Below are 21,133 nucleotides of genomic sequence, written 5' to 3'. Positions count from 1 at the left end.
TCATTATATTCTCTTCATGCCTCTTCAGATTTTTCTGTACATTAGTTGCTGCCCACTGTTATCCTACATCCATGCTTTACCACAGAAGAAGCTGCAGTTCAGTTTTGGTGGAAAGATTCATAGTTTGCAGGGACAAGAGTGGAAAAGGTAGCACAAAATGGCAAAAAGGGAAGATAAATCTTGCAGTGCCCTCTGATCTCCACGGTCTGCTGCCTACCAGCAGTGACCCCAAGCAGAGAGCAGATGCGCACACATGGATATATATCGCCAGTCTCTCTCTTCTCCCCTGCAGCCGGCTTTGCCTTGCCAGCTGTCTAACACCACAGGAAGGCATTTCTTATTCCTCAGCCTGCAGGAAGGAGGGGATGAGGGAAGGAAGAAGAGGCTACTGCCAGGATGTGAAGGCAGAGTCGTCCTGCCAGATGCTCCCCCAGCTTGCCCACAATGAATGTCTTGCTGCACCCATCCCATCTCCGGGGAGACCTTTCGCCACAGACAAACATGGGCAATTAGATGGGATACATCATCCTGTGTGTGTCTGATGAACAAATTGCCATGGTACTTGCTTACATATTGTATACACAGCAACTGGTAGATTAGTGCTGATCTCTCAAAACTCTGGACAGAGTGGGCCAAGACAGAGAAGCACGTATATATATGTGCACACACATTTAAAGATGCAAAAGGTTGATGCCATCTTGCTCTGGGTGCCAGAATAATTTATTATGGTCACAGTGCTGAGGTTACATCATGTTTATATTCTAATATCCTGCTTTTAATGGCTAATAACATTCAGATTTTTTTTTCTCTGTTCTAGACATGGTTTCTCTCCAAATGTAATTTTATTTGGAAAGTCTGGAACAAGAATGATTCTGATTTCTTTCTCCCTTTCTTTCTTTCTCCCTTTCTTTCTTTCTTTCTCCCTTTCTTTTTTTTCCCCTTTCTTTCTTTCTTTCTCCCTTTCTTTCTTTCTTTCTTTCTTTCTTTCTCCCTTTCTCTCTTTCTTTCTTTCTTTCTTTCTTTCTTTCTTTCTTTCTTTCTTTCTTTCTTTCTCCCTGTCTTTCTTTCTTTCTCCCTGTCTTTCTTTTTTTCTCCCTTTCTTTCTTTCTCCCTTTCTCCCTCCCTTCCTTCCTTCCTTCCTTCCTTCCTTCCTTCTCTTTTCCTTTCCTTTCCTTTCCTTTCCTTTCCTTTCCTTTCCTTTCCTTTCCTTTCCTTTCCTTTCCTTTCCTTTCCTTTCCTTTCCTTTCCTTTCCTTTCCTTTCCTTTCCTTTCCTTTCCTTTCCTTTCCTTTCCTTTCCTTTCCTTTCCTTTCCTTTCCTTTCCTTTCCTTTCCTTTCCTTTCCTCTTTCCTTTCCTTTCCTTGAATTTGAGGAGAGTGGAAAAACAAAATTGCTTTTAAGTAATTTTTAAAGTCAGACTAAACAATCCACCTGCTTTCTGTGGGGGTATGCCTAGGGAGAGGCACCAGCAAGTCTTCCATTAGAACAGCCTTCGACCTCTGAGCTTCGTTTGTGTACATTAACTGAGTGCAGGACAAAAAGTATCTCTGTCAGAATGAAAGGTGTGAGGTCAGTATGAGAAAACATGGGAGATATGGGTGAAGAAGAAAAGCGTGATGTGCTGTGGCTTGGGACATTCTCTGAAAAAGATAGGGAGGCAGGACAGAAGGGTGAATTACTAATATCTCCGATCAAAAAGACATTACTATATTTCAATTGTTTCTCATTCTTCTTACCAATTATGGCAGTTTCATTGCCTCTGGGAAGGCCCTTGGCATAACTGCTTATTTTGTTCATGCAAATGACTTTCTGTCAGCTTGTGGTGAGTGCTTCTTGTATGCCTTGACTGAGTTCTTTGCAGAGCTTCTCCAAGGGTCACAGGGGTGTCATGTAGTCATGATTTTTTTTTTTCAGGTTTCCAACGTCATTTGCACTGACAAATCCATCAGTGAACAGAAATTAGCATTTTTTTTTTAACTGCTACTTGGAATGTGAATGCATTATTTCATTTATTATTTTATTTTATTTTATTTTATTTTATTTTATCTTATTTTATTATTTTATTTTATTTTATTTAAATATTTTATTTTTTACAGCAAAGGGGGTAGATGTTAATCCATGATATTGCCCAATCTTTAGTAGGTATGGAAAAAACTGTGTGGGACATTTCATTATTTTTCTGCAAGTAGTCTGTGGGTGCCATTTTCTGCTAGTGTGCCTGTTCTTACATGATGTTACAGATGCTGCTCAGCAATGTGACTGATTTCACCCCTGCACTACACAGCGCCTTCCTGCTGCTGCTGACTCAAGTTTACTTATGGCTTTAATGACTTGGATTAAACTCTTTCTGAACATTTTCTCACGTGTATGCGTTTCCCACTGTGTATGAGTGTTGTCATTGCTCAAATGACATAATTTGTTTCTAAAATGTGTTTCTCTTTTCTCTTTCAACTGCATAACACCAGACTCAGCTATGTGTTTTCTGTGATTACTTATCTGACTAATCTCAACCTCTACCGATTCACTCTAGCCCATATGTTATACAAATCCTTCAGCTGGCCTTTAGAACATCATGTTTGGGGTGAGGACCATGTGAGTGGCTTTGCTTGTGCTTGCAACCACCACCAGCAGATATCTTCTCTAGTTTGCTAGCAAATTGCCTATGCCTTGTAATTAATTTGGAGCCTATGAAGAGTGACACCTTTGTGAAATGTGATATTACAGATTGTAAACTTGCCTAATTGTTAAATCCTTCATTACATTACTGTCTTTGATGCAGGGAGAAGAAAATTAAGTTCTTTCTGTCTTTGGAAGTAGTTATTTCCAAAGACTTAATAAAATAGTTGATTTTTTTTTTAGCCATTATTGCATAAGTTTTAAAATCACTTTTAAAAAAATAATTTATTTTTCTTCTGAAAGAAATTTAGTGATCAAGCAGCAGAAACTGGGACATATGGATAATTCAAATATTTCCAGTTGAGTACATGGGAAAAAAGAACCAATATCACCTAACAGTCTTTTTAGATAGTTTTTATCTGTGCATCTTCAGAGTACCTTTTATCTCTTGCGCACAGTTGTACAACCATATATAGTCATAGTCATACAACCATATATATGGCTTACTGTGAGAAGGAACTTGCCCTTTTGAAATCCTAAATGAAAGGTAATGCTGGTAAGGTAGCTGCAGTGATTCCGACAGGGAAGCCGTTGTACGTCAAGGCGTGATTGATCCACAACACAGTCTTCCTGAGTAGGCACAGACCTGTCCTGTGCTGCACACACAGTATGGCCTTCAGGCCAGTGTTGTGCTACACAAATCTAGTGGCTGCAGGGCAAGTTCAGATGGCTTCTTGTCATGGAGGAGCTGCAGGCAGCTCCCACTCAGTGCTGGTGATTATGCCTCTTGCATGGCCTTGCCTTTATCTGACAGTGCTGCAAGAAGTTCTCATGAGACCATTGTTTCTGTTTGACAGTAAAAATGATGAATAGGGATGTTTTCTTGTAGGAAAAGCCTGTAATAGCTCGAATGACTAAAGGATGGAATCTGTCCTATGGGTAGGTTCTGTCCTGTGTCACCATGGATGGACTAGAGTCTGTTTTGTGCTGCATCATCTGGGGCTCCCACCATCTAAAGGGTTGTAAGATTGTCTATACTATTCTTTCCTTATAGTGTTAGCTATAATGAGAATTTTGCATGACACTCTAGAGAGTCTGAGTGCCTTTCTTACTAGGATTGTAACAGACTGGCACCTCTTGGTGCAAAACATTAGTACAAAGAAGAATTGCTGTACAGCCCTCTGTATGTACCAAGAGAACTTTTGATACAAATGTTTATTGATAGGCCCAAAATATGCCTTGACTTTAACAGATCCTGCCATGCTGAATCTAGAAACAGGTGACTGCTCTAGGAAACCAGAAATGAACTGGCAAGTAGTTGAATGGAGAAGGTTCAAAACCTACAGATGTAGGAAAAGGTCAGACTAAATTGGATCAGTTTTTATGTAGGGTTAAAAAGGGAAGTAGAAATGTGGTGCTCCTTCAAAGATATACACTATTTTTGTCCAGTCTGAGAGTGACTCCTTTATGTGAGATGCTCCACTTCAAGAAAGAATTATTAATGAAATGGCTAACAGAGTGGCAGAGGTCCAGTTTTATTCTAATGTTACACATGAGCAAAATGAGCAAAAGTGAGGAAATGGTTATTACAAACATCAGATCATTTGCAGACCCAGTGGCAGGGAAATAGGAAGCTTCTGATGCAATGAGACACTCTCAATATATCTTGGATTCCTGTGAAGTGCTTCAGAGAGATGTCCTCCACATCCGCAGACACCGAGGGCTAGAAAATCGCAACACAATTAACTTCAGGATACAATTTTTTTTTTTTTTTTTTTTTTTTTTTTTTTTACTGTGAAGACTAGTGCTGAGAGGTAAACAGTGCAATAAAATAATTGCTGCCCAATATTTACTGATCACCATAAATGACAGGGAAATTGAGATTGGATGAATCCATACTATATGCTCTCAGGAGTCTGAAAAACTGAAGAAATAGGTTAACAAAGGTTAAGGTTTTTGAAGATGACAAATTTAGATTAAACCAATTATTTGATAAAAGAACTGGATATCTGGCTACAGAGCCTGTTGCCTGTGTTTGCTGACTACAAACAGGCGTACATATAGAACAGTGCCCTTCTACAGTCGTTATGAGTCACAGCTTGGAGCTGCACCAATGGAACACCAAACTGGACATTTGGTTTATGAAATCTAAGGCGTGCAGGAGAAAGTTGTGAAAAACAACTGTAATATGGATAGTCACAGCATCAGGAATGGCCACCAATCTCTGCTAGAGGGTAGCCCTGCTGACAGAGGTATGACTCATATGGTTCAGCGCAGCTCAGGAATTATTATTCGTGATCTGACTAACAGTTCGTCATAGAAGAGGATCAGAATTGTTTGTCAATGAGCTTACAGGCAGCAGTAGCAGAGCACTTTCATTGTTAGGCAGTGACTCGTGCTTCAAGAGACTTTTTGGATTCAGTGGGTCTGAAGGTGTTAAGTATAGGATACCAGTTTTTACTTGGTTTACCTCTTCAGAAAGAAACATATGACAAAGGAGTGTGCAGCTCCACTACAGAAAATGTCTCTGAGTTCTTTGGGACTGACTTGAAAGGGCTGCTCTTGGAAACACCAACTGGAGATCAGCCGGTGCTGACAGCATGTGACAACTTCTCCAAGTATGAGATACAGCAGCCACACATACTTAAAAAAACCCTGACACTCAGAGTTACATTACATAGTCCTTGTTGGCCTTCTGCCATCCTTTTTGTTTTTCTTCACTGGATTATTTTAGGACTCCAAGAATCTACGTTTCCTTCTAACCAGATCTCTGTAGCTTAGTGCTGTGGCAGTTAGTATTTCAGAAGGTGGGAGAGCAGATAAAGTACAGTCAGGACATCTCTGACAAAAAGAATGTATCGATACTGAAAAGATAATAATGATGTGAACATTCAGGATATAGAATAGATATGGCTAAACAGACAGAGAAAAGCAGAGGAAAAAACATCATAAAATACTCATTTTAATGTTCTTTTACATATCTAACGTGGTTGTTATGGATCTAAAAGTTTATTGGTACAGAAAAACACAGACTGCTCTTTTGCAGAGTATCAAAACCTAGTATGAAAATTCCCTAGAAGTGAGAAGGGCCAATAAAAAGAAATCTCAGTGGTTGGAGGGACATGGAAGAAAATCTAGAAATATTTTGGTAAGTTCTACATATCCTAATATGTTTTGTTGCATTGGTTGTAACAGAGCAATTTGCAGCAGAGAAGGAGTTGCCACCTGAACCTCAACTCACTGCAGTCTCTGTGTACCCAGAGGATAGGCTGGACTCTGCAAACCAGAGACCCGTGACCCTAATAATACAGATGCAAATTTGAATGGTGACTTTGACGCTGAATTTAAGGATTGAGCTTGTACACTGTTTAGGAGTGCTATATAAATGGATGAGCATGTGTATTCCTAGGGGGTTAAAAGAGTGATAAATGCTTACTAAATCTGGCTTGAAGAAAGTAGTTGCAAGGCTCAATACAGATAACACAAATAAGTAGTAATAGTTTTAAGTTCTATGTGGTTTTGTGTCGACATATCTTCTAAGTTATAATCTGCCTGAAAGTGTTGGCAGCAGTATTTGTGTCATCACTTTAAATCAAATGACTCCCATTTATGAATTTTCCTCCATGATACAGTGCCATCCTTCAAATGGTTACAAGACTGTATTGGATCTAGTAATTGTGTATGTGGGTATGTATTTCTTCCCTTAAATTTACTTCAATAACTAATTGATGCTCTTTTTGGAAAGCAGAATATAAGGTGTGTTGCATTCAGTTGTTCACTCCTAATTTTTGCATGAGGATACAGCTCTCAGAACTCCTATCAACATGTTTGATATTGAGACAACCTTTTCAGACAAGAGCTGCATTGGTACAGATTAAATTGCAGGGAATGGTGTGTCCCTCCCAATTTCTCTTTGTGAGCCATGTACATGTAAATATTTCCTCAGATAATTGTGATTTTAAAAAAAATTATTGCTGAGTTTCCTCGAGTGGAAATGTCCCACCAACTATGCCAGGAGGATTTTCACTCAGCAGGCAGAGCAGGCTTGTAGAGAAGCAGAAGTTGTTCTCTTCTTGTAACATGGTTTCTGATGATGATGACAATGATTTTCGAGTCAGGATGTTGTTTCTTTTTCATTCCTTTTGTTGAATGTTTCACCGGTAGACAAGAGCAATTCCTGGTAAATGGAAGACTGCAGCACCTGGCTACAGCAGAGGCTTCAAAATGGTCAAAAAATCATCCTTCTTTTTCACAGAGGTTATATTAGCTGTCAGGACAAACACAAACCCTTGGGAATTAGCAGAGTTCAAGGAATCGTGGCCACCTTGTGCACAGAAACAGTGTGCCAGGCCAAATTCTCCTGAAGGCAATGGAGCCAACAACAGCTTGCAGATCTGTGGAATGAGCTCCGGAGATGGATGCCAGCAACACCTAATTGCCTTCTGGAGATTATAAGGGCAGCAAAAGGGGCGTAGTATCTTAGAAAACCACCTGAAGTCTTAAGCATGATTGGGTTCAGTTTGAGAATCTGGGTAGGTTATTTTCTTGAATTATTTCTTCTTCTATCGCTTTGAGAAAAAACAAGAAGAATGACTCAATCCCCTAGCATCTTACATGTCTTAGTCATTGTCAATCACAAAAAAAGTTACAGTCTGGTTCTCATGTTGAATTGAAACACTTCCTGAGAGAATGGGCATACTTGATGCGATACTGAGTCACTCTCAGCTGCTCACCATTATTAGGTATTCAGCATTGCTAAATTGATACAATTAATTTTCCTGAAGTCCCATAAAAGCCTCTTTATCCTCCTGACACTATTATTTCTTTTCTTTTTATTACAGTAGTCAGTGTGCTGCTAAAACAAAGACAAGCCAGCTTTTTCTCTTGCTTTTATATCTGAAACTCAGAGACCATTTTTTTTTAACTCTCATTTTTGTTGGTTTATTTGTGAATCACTACATCTTTCAGAATATGAATCTGTAGAACGTCATGCTCTTAGATATAAAGTGAAAGGAAAAAAAAACAAAACAAAACAAAACTACATTTCATCCATCATCTCCTGAGAAAGTCACAGAAAAAAGTCACTGGAGAGGCTGACCTACATACCACACAGTGTCCCTTAAAAAAAACAGTGTTGGAAAACTTTCAGTGCATTACCAAGGCAGATATAACCATTGAAGACAGGACACATAGAAATAGCCCAGAAGGCTTTCTCTTTAACATTTCATTCTTCAGTTCACTGGACCAATAACAAGTGTTCAAAATTTACTATCTACTTCTTTTTCTTCTTCTTTTCTTTTCTTTTCTTTTCTTTTCTTTTCTTTTCTTTTCTTTTCTTTTCTTTTCTTTTCTTTTCTTTTCTTTTCTTTTCTTTTCTTTTTTCTTTTCTTTTCTTTTCTTTTCTTTTCTTTTCTTTTCTTTTCTTTTCTTTTCTTTTCTTTTTTCTTTTCTTTTCTTTTCTTTTCTTTTCTTTTCTTTTCTTTTCTTTTCTTTTCTTTTCTTTTTTCTTTTCCTTTCTTTTCTTTTCTTTTTTCCTTTCCTCTCCTCTCCTCTCCTCTCCTCTCCTCTCCTCTCCTCTCCTCTCCTCTCCTCTCCTCTCCTCTCCTCTCCTCTCCTCTCCTCTCCTCTCCTCTCCTCTCCTCTCCTCTCCTCTCCTCTCCTCTCCTCTCCTCTCCTCTCCTCTCCCCTCCCCTCCCCTCCCCTCCCCTCCCCTCCCCTCCCCTCCCTCCCCTCCCTCCCCTCCCCTCCCCTTCCCCTTCCCTTCCCTTCCCTTCCCTTCCCTTCCCTTCCCTTCCCTTCCCTTCCCTTCCCTTCCCTTCCCTTCCCTTCCCTTCCCTTCCCTTCCCTTCCCTTCCCTTCCCTTCCCTTCCCTTCCCTTCCCTTCCCTTCCCTTCCCTTCCCTTCCCTTCCCTTCCCTTCCCTTCCCTTCCCTTCCCTTCCCTTCCCTTCCCTTCCCTTCCTTCCCTTCCCTTCCCTTCCCTTCCCTTCCCTTCCCTTCCCTTCCCTTCCCTTCCCTTCCCTTCCCTTCCCTTCCCTTCCCTTCCCTTCCCTTCCCTCCCCTCCCCTCCCCTCCCCTCCCCTCCCTCCCCTCCCCTCCCCTCCTTCCCCTCCCTCCCCTCCCCTCCCCTCCCCTCCCCTCCCCTCCCTTCCCCTCCCCTCCCCTCCCCTCCCCTCCCCTCCCCTCCCCTCCCCTTCCCTTCCCTTCCCTTCCCTTCCCTTCCCTTCCCTTCCCTTCCCTTCCCTTCCCTTCCCTTCCCTTCCCTTCCCTTCCCTTCCCTTCCCTTCCCTTCCCTTCCCTTCCCTTCCCTTCCCTTCCCTTCCCTTCCCTTCCCTTCCCTTCCCTTCCCTTCCCTTCCCTTCCCTTCCCTTCCCTTCCCGCCTTACCTTTTTCTTTTCTTTTCTCTTTATCATTCACTTCTTATCATTTTTGGACATGGGTGGTTTCAAGTTATAAAAGGACAACTTGAGAAAAGCCGGATCTGAAAATAACTCCTAACCCATCCCCCAGGAGAAAAGCATGATCACCGTGCATGTCCTTCTCCCCAGTCAGAAGAACTGGATAAAGTATGTGCCTTGATCCTGGCATTCAAGACACTGTGACTCTGTCTGATAACAGCAGAAAGTAGGTTTCAGAAAGGAACACTGTGGCTGGCTTCTTAGATCTGATCTAGCTTGACTCAGCTGCCAGTCTGATTTGTTGGGAGAGACTGATTTCAGGGGAGGCAGATCCCAAAATGTGGTTGCCCTCATTGGCATCAGACAGTGAGCTCTGCATGTGATAAGCACAATGTAGGGATTGCAGCTGTAGAGGTCCACCTCTTATTGAGGAAAAAGGTATTATATTTTGCACTTCCTGAACAACCTTTCCAGACCTCCTGCTTGTAAAGTACAATACTACATTTCAAGCTGAAGGGAAACAACTCTTCTCCTTCTCCCCCTGAAAAACAACTGTTTAACCATGGAAAATTATTGTGAAATCCTTACTGGGGTGGAAAATTTGCACTCTCTCCTAGTGCATTTCACATGAATGAAAAAAACATTCCTGTACTTCAGAAGCTGTTAACAGGAAAAAAAATAATAAAATAAATAAAATGAAGACATTTTCCAGATTTTAAGTCACCTAACAGAGAACAGTAATAATCTTCCCAAAAGAGAAAGGAACATTACCTCTGCTAACTGCAAATGCTTCTTTTCTCCAGAAACATCATCTTTCCTCTGTCAGTTCATTCACTTTCTTTTCTGCACTTTCTTGACCTTCATTTCTGTGGCCTGAACCCTGCAAAGTTCTAATTGCAGGCTAAAATGAAGAGATGAGCTATGGCAATATGACTGATGAGCAAGGAAGCACTTTTTTTCTTAAGGATGATGTAGAATTTGTTTTTAAGAGTTGTTTCCTGTTCAGAATCTTGAGTCAATGCAGACAGTGAGCATCAGTGGTTCCAAGATATGGGGTAATGTGTTTTGAAAAATGGATTCCTGAGGAATGATGTTTTTCTTATCCAGTGTATCTCATTCACCACCACTGTATGTTCAGACCAACAAAGAATGAAATGACATCACAGCACCCATCTTTGTGACCAGGGTTTCCTCCCCACAGTTTTTTTTTTTTTTTTCGTCTAAGAAAATCTTCTGTGAAAAGATCTTATTTTCAAACATAGGCTAAATATTGTCACAACTCTTGTTTGTGTGGACCTTTCCTCATGTCAGATCATAGCTTGCAGGGCCTTGATAACTTCTCTTGATTCTGTTTGGAAGATAAACAGGAGTGAAACCTGAATATAAGTAATCTGACTTAAAAGACTCCAGATTTATCACTTTCCCCAATGTAAGAGTCTGGTCATTTATTACTGTGTTTCTATTTATTCTATTAGAAAAAAATGTGTGTAGTTTAGAAAGACTTTTATAGCAAATTCTGGACAGCTGAAGCATTTTAACACTTTTAATGAGAGATTTGCCTTAAGCATATAAAATTAGCTGTATTACAATTTAATTAGGCCATTGAAACATTCTAATTTTTTTATACTTTAGATATGGATTTGAAACTCAGTAAATGTGAAATTGTGGCTCTTTTAGGTTATATCTGTAAACTTTTAGACATAGTTTTGCTGCACAAAACATAAATTTGATCACTTAATTTTCTTGTTCTCAGCTCTCTGTGGGACTTTTGGTATTTTTCCCTTCTAAGGAAGGCTGCTGCTTTTGTAGCAGACTGCAATAAATTTATGAAATGGATACACACACGGTAGAAAACAAAGGGAGAATTTCAGCAGTTATATTTGTGGCCTAAGTTTGCTTTAGGCAGGAGGGATTTTTGCAAATGAAACCTTCTTACAGCACTATGATTTGTCTGTATGAGGTAGTGGATGTCCATATAAAGGCTATATAAAAAAAATATATATATATATATAAAAACCCGACAAAATCCATTGTGATTCCAAGTTTCATGCAAGTGAGATCCTCAGCTGGCGTAACTGTGCACACCCTCATTTATGGTAAAATACCTTTAATACTCTTCGATTTCTTTTTCTGGTAATTAAATAAAACAATTGTAATTCAAACTTCTACTTTCCAGAGCCTCATTTTATTATATTAAATAACAATCGGAAGTTCAACTGTACCAGCATTACATCACAAACAAACACTGTGATACCATTGTGTTGAAGGCAATTTTTCCCTTGTTCCTTTGCTGGAAGTTCTGCATACATGGGGTATTAACTTTCACAATTAGAGACACCCTGAGAAAACCTCAGCAAGTCCTCCTCTTTTTGCTAGTATTACTCTGGGGGATGATACCGTTGGTATTTTGCTGCCACAATATCACATTAACAAGAGAAAAAGAATCAGTTTCCACAACTAACTGATGGGCTACTGAAGAACTTTGTTCTATATCTGTGCCAACACCCCGTGGGTAACCAAAGTGACATGCTTTATATTTGAAAGCTTAGAGAACTAACTTATATTCATGTTCTGTCCATTTATACAATGAAAAAAAAATCATTAGCAGAAACAGGAAAGATGGAGGCTTAATTTGCCCTCTGTGCAAATTACATGCTGATTTTCAGGGGAGGCTTGGAAAACTTGTTTCATTCTTCTGAAAGCAGGCAATGGAGGGAAAAGTGCCATTGATTATATTCCTCATCTATTGCAGAAAATCTGGATTCAGTTTCATGCTCTGCCACGACCCCAAAACCTCAAGTGATCCTAGAATGATTTTTTTTTTTCTGAGAATTAAAGAGCATCCACACCATTTGCTTTTGAAAATGCATATATCTTTTCTAGATCTCATCTGTTCTAATGTAAATACACAGTAGAGCTGTTTCTGATGTGTGTTATAGAAGCTTTTTAATGTAAGCTCTGTAGATAGGCAAAAGGAAATTACTTTGTGGACTGAGTCTTTCTAGCAATGAGACAAGAACAAGGGGTCCTATATGCTTTATCATTTTGCCAGGTTTGTGTGAAGGACAGGCAGAATTGCAGGCTCTGAGCTAAAAGTGGAACAGGAATTGTTCTCCATCTATTACCTCAAAAGGGGCAGAGGAGAATGGAGAGCAGCAGGATGAGGCCTCAGCCCCAGATTTTATTGGCAGCCTGTAAAAAGGGAAATGTACTGCACCATTTCAACCCAGGGCTTGTGCTCCCCCTGTACTAACAGAAATTGGAAGTTCTTCCTTGGCTGGCAAGGTGCCTGCTGCCCCATTGAAGGTCCATGCCTACAAGACACAATCTAGTCTTCAGGTTACCTTTGAAAAGGAACATCTTATCTAGATAGCGTGAGATTTTTTGCATGTATATGAATTGCATTTATATGCATTGTATATAATGTACACTTACCAGTATATATTTATACCACTGTGGGCTGGAACTGCAAAAGAGTAGGATTTTCTTTCCAATGTATCTGGACTTGTCATTTTGCAAGGTATGAAATCTCATTCTGATCATCATCTACAGGTATCCATGTTTTTTCTTGCTGATTGGAGCAAATTTCTTAAACATGTTGGACCCTCAGGAGTATGGAGGTGCCAAGTTCTTGTCCTGACTATGGAGAGTGCTGCAGGCCCTGGAGCACTGCATGTACCAGGGCAAGACAACCTAGCTGTGGCATGCAAGGTGCTGTAGGCATTTTATTCATTGAGGGGACTAATACATTAGTTATTGGTCATTGAAGTGATTGTGAAGATTGTCCTCCAATTTACCACCCTGACTGCTGTACAATCCTGTGATAACCTTGCCACACTGAGTGGTTGATAGCCAAGTTCATGTTGGAGCAACACGCCTGGAGATAGTAACGAGTAAAACATAACTGGAGACCCATGTCATTCTCTCCACCTGTTTGCATGTATACTTATACCCACGATATACTGTTATATCCCCAGCTTTTTTCAGGCTCATGCATCCACCAGCTCTGAAATGCAGTGCTTTTATTTATTTATTTATTTATTTTGCTTTTGCTAAACAGAACATCATGGTCAGAATGAAAGCAACACATCAAATCTCACTCAAAAGTTAAATATTGTTCTCTTTTATCATGTTCAGATGTTTCAGTAAAACAATGCCTTTCTGACATTTTTGGAAATCATCTAGAAGCATCACTAGAATGACATATCATTTACTGTTGTGTCAGACCTGCAAGCTGTTGCATAAGTTAAATTCCTTTTTGGCCCTCAGTGCTTAGATATGTGTTAGAGAGCTTTAACATGTCTGCATGAGAGAGGAAGACACTGTGATGCAGTTTCAGTTTGTTTGCCCACTGACACATTTTCAGAGACTAAACAACAAATGAAAAGACCATGTAGTTCTGTGTCTGTTTCTCCTGCTCTATATGTATCACATGTATCAGCCTTTCTTTTCAGGCTCAATAAAATGCCATCTAGCATGACATTCCTTAGCAATCAACACTCATTCCTGACACATCTGCTTGTATTTGGCTTTAATCCTTCTTTGCTTCATCTGTATTTAGCAATATTTCAGAATTTTGTGTCAGCTAGTCTCATACTCTAGCATGACTGCAGTATTGACATGATAATCTAAAACTTTTAGGTGAAACAAAATATTTTAGATGTATTTAGATCTGATAAATACTTTAACAGTCGCAGCATAGTCATGTCATTTTATACATTAGGTTTTCTAGTGTCCATTTAAAATAAAACAAACAAGCAAACAAACAACAAAAGAAAACAAACACATTTTAATGTAAGAAAATATCTTAAGAATACTCAAAAACATTAAATTGCGGCAGCATATAGTTTTAAATCTATACTTGTAACATGAAAACAGTAGCATAGAGTGGTTAATATCTTTGGAAGATTAAGCAGAATAAGCATTCTGTAACATTGTGAACATATTTCTATTACCTGAATATTGGAATGATGTTTGGCTTTTTAGTCTGAAAACTTTTGTTTTCTCTGGTGTTGGAAATTCCAGTAAATCCTAATAATGAAGAAGCTCAAAAAAATATTATAACTCACTTTATTATCATGATGGCAAATTAAAAATAACTTCAGTCTAAATCCTAAGGATAAAGTAGTTCAAATGCCAAAAGCAAAACACCCTTCACAATGTATAATTGTTCTGTGATATTTTGCTAATCAATATAGTCTGAGAGGCTAGTCTTGCAAGTTTAGCTATCTCAGAAGAGTTCATGGTCACTTAAAACAGCAATTATAATATTTTATAATCACTGCTGACTTAATGTGGATTCAGATATGTTCCAAGGATGATCTCTGAGCCATTGACTATCTATCCCACCTATTTTGAACTATCCCACCTCTAAAGAGAGCAAGCTGAAAGGGTGGAAAAATATGTATCTGTCAAAGGAAATATATACAGCAGTATCTGGTGTGTTCCTAAGGTTATGTGAAGACCATAAAGGATTAACAGTTTTATCAGAGCTGTAACCTACTTGTTAAAAAGATATGGACTTGTTGAATTCCTATTATCAGTTGGAACAGATGGATTTCCTGCAATTTAAAGTATTGCAAGCCTTGAGAACCAACGTCTGGGCTCACAGGATTTGTGGAGTTTGAACAAGTTTATGAACTTGTCCCTCTCTAGTGCATGAAGACTTTTTTTTTTTCTAACTTTTCTTATGTACAGCTTGTGTTTTGTATTATGACATGGTGATCCCTCCAAATGCTGTGCTGGCAAAGCAGATGTGCTCTGCTTTGCTCAGATATATCTCTAGAGTGTATATCTGGTTATCCACTACTTCCCCTTCTCTTTTAAGCTAGTGCATTAAAGTCTATTGGGAACTTCAATACATACTTCCCCATACACTCAATGTGAAACACTAGCTATGAATATTTCTTCAGTGAAGGTCTAAAAGCATGAACTGTGGTCTTCTTTTCTCCATAGCCTGCAGATGAACTCAGATGTCACAGAAAGAGCAAGACATTATCCCAGAATATGTACAATTTTTCTTAACCAATTCTGTGGGATTTGTCTACTTCTTGTTTCTCATTCTTTTCCAGGGTTCAGCTGAATTTGATATGATTAAAACATTAACATTCCAGACCCCACAAAAGATCCCCATGGAAGACTTAATGTTTAACAATAAAGTCCTTAAAAAGATATTTTTTAGATAGGTTTATAGGGATAAATCAAATTTTCTATATAGATAACGAGGTTAAAGTACTGTAATCAGATCTAGCAGGTAGAAGACTTAAACTTGTAAGAGATGTAGCTGAAATGTGGTGGACAGCTTCAAAATATCTTACATTTACATTATTTCAGCCACTGTATTGATACTTTTCTGCCTGTTTGTGCTATCATAATAAATCTAACCTCTATTCTGATTCGTGATAGCAAGATGAGGAATAAGAGCTGATAGATAACAGAAAGAAAAAAATAACTGATATTCTCAGCTTTTTATCTATTTTTGCTTTGGGTTGTTATGAGTTTTGATTACTTTCCCATAAAGTATAAAGATTTTCCTATTTTATTTTTTGTCTCTCTGAAAGTTAACTCACCCAAATCTGTAATTGATCAAAAATCCTTCTTTTAAAAGGTCCTGTTAAAAATTTCTGAGGCCTCATGTTCTCATGGAGCCTGCAGAACAGGAAGGGATGGTGTACCAGTGGCACAGCCTTTCTCTCCTGTGGTGGGACGTTGATGTACTTGGATCATCTACCTAGTGTGACCAACCCCTTCTCTTTTTGTAAGGGAAATTCTGAAGTGATGTTGGGTCATCCTTGGAGCTGTGGGAAATGTTCACTTATAAGTAATTTTCTCTGCTGAGTCAACAACACACAGTTCACAACAATGGGAAGTAATTAGATTTTGAAATTAATGGATTTCCCTGTTACCTCAAAATGGACTCTTTTTTCTAGCCTTTGATAGAACTGCTTTATTATCAAGCTTTGGACTGCTCATGATAGCTACTGTCTCAAATTGGGTGCTGGCAGATACTTACGAGTTTTATTAATGGTGGAATAACTAATGAGAAAATGTTGTAGACCTTGTAGTTTTTTAAATTAATCACATTTACCTTAGAATACTTCTGCCTTTTTTTTTTTTTTTTCTGATTGCAGATAGAATACAATTCAGCTGAGACATTTTTCTGATGATTTGATTCCTATTGGATATTTTTTCTTCTGCTCTTGAAATCAATTACTTGGATAACATAATAGGCCCCCATTAATCTCTATGGAGCACAGTACAATCTGTTTCACTTCAACCAAGGAGGTCCTATTGGTGTAAATCAAGGAGTCAGTCATTTTGTTGCTATTTATAAAATTAGTCACCTGCAACATCATCCTGGATGAAGTCCATTGAATGAAACAATGTTGGAACAGTCCTATGTACAGGACTTAGTGTTTCACTTTCAAGTCTGCAAGTTGCACATCTGTTAATATAAAGATGGGAAGTCCCTTTCCATTCATTTTGAACCTATTACAAAAACAAAGCAAAAAAATAATAAAAGCAATTTAAAAATGAAATATTTTTTTCCCTAGCAAAATTTTATCTCTCTAGACTCCTTCCAGTTATTGAAAATAGCAAAATTGCAATTAGAAACTTGGAAAATTTATATCAACATTTTGCGGGTCTGAAGGATTAAAAAGAAAGGAATCATATTTTCTCTTTTGTAGTACAAAATCCATCTAGCATATCATCCAAGTTATACAAACCAAGAAAAAAATATCCTCAGAAACTTAATCTAGTATATGACTTCTGTTTACTCAGAGTAATCATGACTTACATTCCTATTTTCTGTAAGTAAATGTAGTTATGACTTTCTCCCACTTCATTTTTGGTAAGCAAGATGAAAGACAGGAAGATTTTGCTGTTTTCTTTTACTTGTGATGACTACTGCATTAGTAGTTTTGTTTTTCTGAAAGAATATACACAATGCTATCATGACAAGATGTGCTATAGCATTAATAGTAACAAAGAAAATCCAATTCTTACGCAAAGCAACATAAAATGAGAGTAATTCTTATTCAGAGATGTTAAATTTACATTCACATCAGTGAAAACAGAACTTGTTCAACATGCTTCCCATGTAATAGAAGTTCTTTTCCTCCTAGTAGCTACTTGACCTTATAAGGTAGAAGTTGCATTGTGCCACTAACAGGTGCCAATTTTGCTGGGCATGAGTCAGATAGGCAGTACCATGCTAATGCTGTTAGCATAAAGGCCTGTCTTCAGTTCAAAACAAAACAGCTTAAATGTAAAATATGTATGTATATTTTTTATGCATATATATATATGCATATATATACACAATTTAGAAGTATAATTATATAGAAACAGTTTACTATAACCTTGTGCAATAAAGAACTGAAAACTGAACTGATGATGCAGACATAGCTGGACTTGTTTTAATGAACTTGTTAAATGCATAGGCAATTCTCGGTATTGGAACATGATTATAAAGATTTGGATGTATCCAGCCGATTTCTGGCAAGCAAACAAACAACAACAACAAAACCAAACAAACAAAAAACACCAACCAACCAAAACAAAAGCAAAAACACCTACAAACGTTGATTCTCATTTGACTTAATATAACTACTCATTATGAGCAGGAAATTCCTTCTTTCAAGAAAAAGGGTGTTCTGCTGGAAAATGCTCCTTTATCATTGACTTTGACTAAGTGAATTCTCCTAAAAATCCTGGAGCCAGTAAAGAAATGCCAGCAGTCAACAAGTGTTTTTGGAAGTGTGAAATTTGATGATGAGCTGACACCACTTGGACTGGAACCCTGATTTATGCACTAATCTCATTGTTGTCCAACAGTAGCTGGTACCACTAGTTAGATCTGACTACTCGATGAAGTTATGGTTCATGCTTGAGTCACAAAAAGATAAAGGGTTAAAAACTCAGGCCATCTAAAGTCAAAGTAGAACAAAGAAGCAATGAAGAAGAATAAACAAGTATAATTAAATTTTATTTTTCTTGAAATATTTCAGACTGTGCAAAATCAAATGCTGTGTTTGGTTTTCAGATTTTTAACCTTTTTGTATGAAAAATAACTAACCTTTTTTTTTTTTTAAAAAAAAAAAAATGCTTGAAGTGTTCTTTGGCAACTCCCTAAACTAAAAGAATTTCTGAGACAATTAAAAATTAAAAATTCAAACCAATTAAACAATGTTGTCTTCAATAAACATGCATCCATTTGTATACCAAAGCTGCAAAGCATTCCAAATAGTTTTGTGTGCAAACCATGGGGACTTTTTTGTTTATTTGTTTGTTTTTATCCATATTTATGGATGTTCTCGAAAAAGTAGTTGTAGAATTATCTGACCATGGAGAGACTTTTTTTTTTTTTTAGCTCATATTTTCCAGATATTGGTTTATCTCCAGAAACATTTAAATTCTCTCTTGCTTTGTGTTTTCTCTTTTAAACCTAGTACTTTGAGCAGGATATTATGGAGAACTCCTGAGGTCCTTTCCAACCTGACCAGTGACATGATTCCATCTGTATGACCAATACTTGTAAATACCTTTTTAAAGCTCCCTATTTCTGAAATATATTATCTTCTTCAGTACTGACGTTATAAGACAGAAATATTTCATTCATCTCAATAAACAGTCTTGACAACTCAAATCTTTTACCTAGTTACAGAACTGACATATCATACAGCAACAGAAATGCATTTATCGTGCTTGAATTCTGATAGGTGAAGCTACCATGAGCCTGTCCATTTTACTGGCATGTTCACTCAACTTTTGAGTTATCCAGTTGAGATTTCAATGTAGTTTGAAGATTCACTCTTGAGATAAAAACGGCAGCTCCAGTGAAGAGACACCAGCTTTTGCGGTGAGAGCCATCAGCTGTGTTCTGCAACATCTCGCTAAAGTAGTTAGTGCAACCCATCTGCACTATTCATCTAAGTACAGCTGAGAGAGAGTGAAAAGAACATCTCATCTGTTTTTGTACCACTGTTAGGAAGGAGGTGTCAATTTGTCTCCATTGCCCAGAAAGAGAGCCTGCATAGTTACTGTAGCCCAGGCAACTAAATCTTATGTTGCCAAAGTTAGGCTGTGTGGGTCTCATCTTCAGTTACTATTGTGAACAAAAAATTAGAAATTTGGAGTTTAAAGCTTCAGTCGTTTTACCCTGCTGGGTAGCCAACCTCCACCACAGCTACTCCCTCACTCCCTGTCCTCGAAGAAAAAGGGGGAGAAAGTACGACGCAGTGGATTAAGGGTTGAGATGAGGACAGGGAGATCACTCAGTAATTATCATCACGGGCAAAACAGACTCAGCATAGGGAGATTAATATAATTTTTTGCCTACTAGAACAGTGAGAAAATAAATGCAAACTAAAAACACCTTCCCCTCCATCCACCCTCTTCTACCTCCTTCCCACTAGCGGCGCAGGGGAATGGGGAACTGAGGCTACAGTCAGTCCCTAATGCTTCATCTCTGCGTCTCCTTCATGGTCACTCTCTGCCCCTGCTCCACGTGGGGTCCCCGCCGTCCTTCCCGATCTGATCCTGCATGGGCTTCCCACAGGCAGCAGCTCTTCAAGAACTGCTCCAACATGGCTCCGTACCATGAGGTCCATCCCCCAGGAGCAAACTGCTCCAGCATGGGTCCCCCATGGGCAGCAGCTCCCCCCAGACCCCCTGCTCCTGCGTGGGCTCCTCTCCACAGGCTGCAGCTCCGGCCTGGGGCCTGCTCCTGCAGGGGGCTCTCCATGGGCCGCAGCCTCCTCCAGGCCACATCCACCTGCTCCACCGGGGCTCCTCCATGGGCTGCAGCGTGGAGATCTGCTCCATGTGGGACACATGGGCTGCAGGGGGACAGCCTGTGCCACTAGGGGCCTCTCCACAGGCCATAGGGGAACTTCTGCTACAGCGTCTGGAGCACCTCCTGCCCCTCTTCTGCATTGACTGTGGGGCCTGCAGGGCTGGTTCTCTCACATTTCTCACTCCTCACTCTCCCAGCTGCTATTGCATAGCATTTTTTTCTCCTCTTTCTTAAATCTTTTCTCACACAGACCCAACTATGTTGCTCCCTTGTTCAGCTCTGGCCAGCAGCAGGTCCCTTTTGAGGCCATTTGGAGCTGGCTCTGATCTGACATGGGGCAACTGCTGGGCTCTGCTCACAGAGGCCACCCCTGCTGCCCCCCGGCTGCCAAACACTTGCCATGTAAACCCAATACAATTGAACATCTGAAAATGTTTTGCTGAGTATCTGGGAGAAAAAAGAGAGTCTATGTCCGGTAGAAGGCAACTTGGGGAGAGTACAAGGAATTTGCCAGCATATGCAGAGAAAATATCGGGAAGGTTAAAGCACAGCACGAGCTCAATCTGGCCACTATAGTTAAGAATATTAAAAATGTTTTTACAAATATATTAACGGTAAGAGGAGAATCTCCATCTTTTACTGGATGCAGCGGGGAACATGACTACTGGGGATAAGGAAAAGGCTGAGGTTCTTAATGCCTTATTTACATCTATCTTTACTAGTCAGACAAGTCGCTTATCCTCGGGGTACTCAGCCTCCCATCCTGGAAGTATGGAGTGGGGAACAGAAGAAAACCCCACAGTTCAGGTGGAAACACAGACCTGCTGCTCCACCTGGACTGTCACAAGTCCATGGGGCCAGATGAGATCCACCCGAGGGTGCTGAGGGAACTGGTGGATGTGTTTGCTGGGCTGCTTTCCATCATCTATCAGCAGTCATGGTCATCCAGAGAGATCCTGGATGACTGGAGACTTGCTAATGTGACAGCCATTTGTAAGAAGGGTTGTAAGGAGGACCCGGGGAACTACAGGCCTGTCAGCCTGACCTCAGTGCCAGGAAAGGTGATGGAACAGGTCATCTTGAATGCAATCATGCAGCATATGCGGGACAACCAGGGGATCAGGCCCAGTCAGCATGGGTTCATGAAAGGCAAGTCCTGCCTGACCAACCTCATCTCCTTTTATGACTGGGTAACCCATCTGGTGGATGAGGGAAAGGCTGTTGGCGTAGTCTACCTAGACTTTGGAAAGGCCTTTGACATTATTTCACATAGTATTCTCCTGGAGAAGCTGGCAGCCCATGGCTTAGACAGGTAAACTCTTTG

The 21,133-nt window shown here is 39.5% G+C and overlaps 1 long non-coding RNA gene across 1 annotated transcript; it reads right to left on the bottom strand.

Moving 5' to 3' along the window:
• Positions 1 to 7,414: 7,414 nt before the first annotated feature.
• On the bottom strand, positions 7,415 to 10,025 carry LOC118250499 (uncharacterized). The gene is made up of 3 exons (XR_004779468.2): positions 9,783 to 10,025; positions 9,000 to 9,107; positions 7,415 to 7,733 (listed from the first exon to the last, which is right to left on the bottom strand). It is a non-coding gene; the product is annotated as an uncharacterized LOC118250499 (long non-coding RNA).
• Positions 10,026 to 21,133: the final 11,108 nt, after the last annotated feature.

This window comes from Cygnus atratus, chromosome 1 (assembly GCF_013377495.2).
Source record: "Cygnus atratus isolate AKBS03 ecotype Queensland, Australia chromosome 1, CAtr_DNAZoo_HiC_assembly, whole genome shotgun sequence".
Lineage (NCBI taxonomy): Eukaryota > Metazoa > Chordata > Aves > Anseriformes > Anatidae > Cygnus > Cygnus atratus.
Note: the sequence above shows the minus strand (reverse complement) of the source record. Positions and strands in the feature narration are given on the sequence as shown.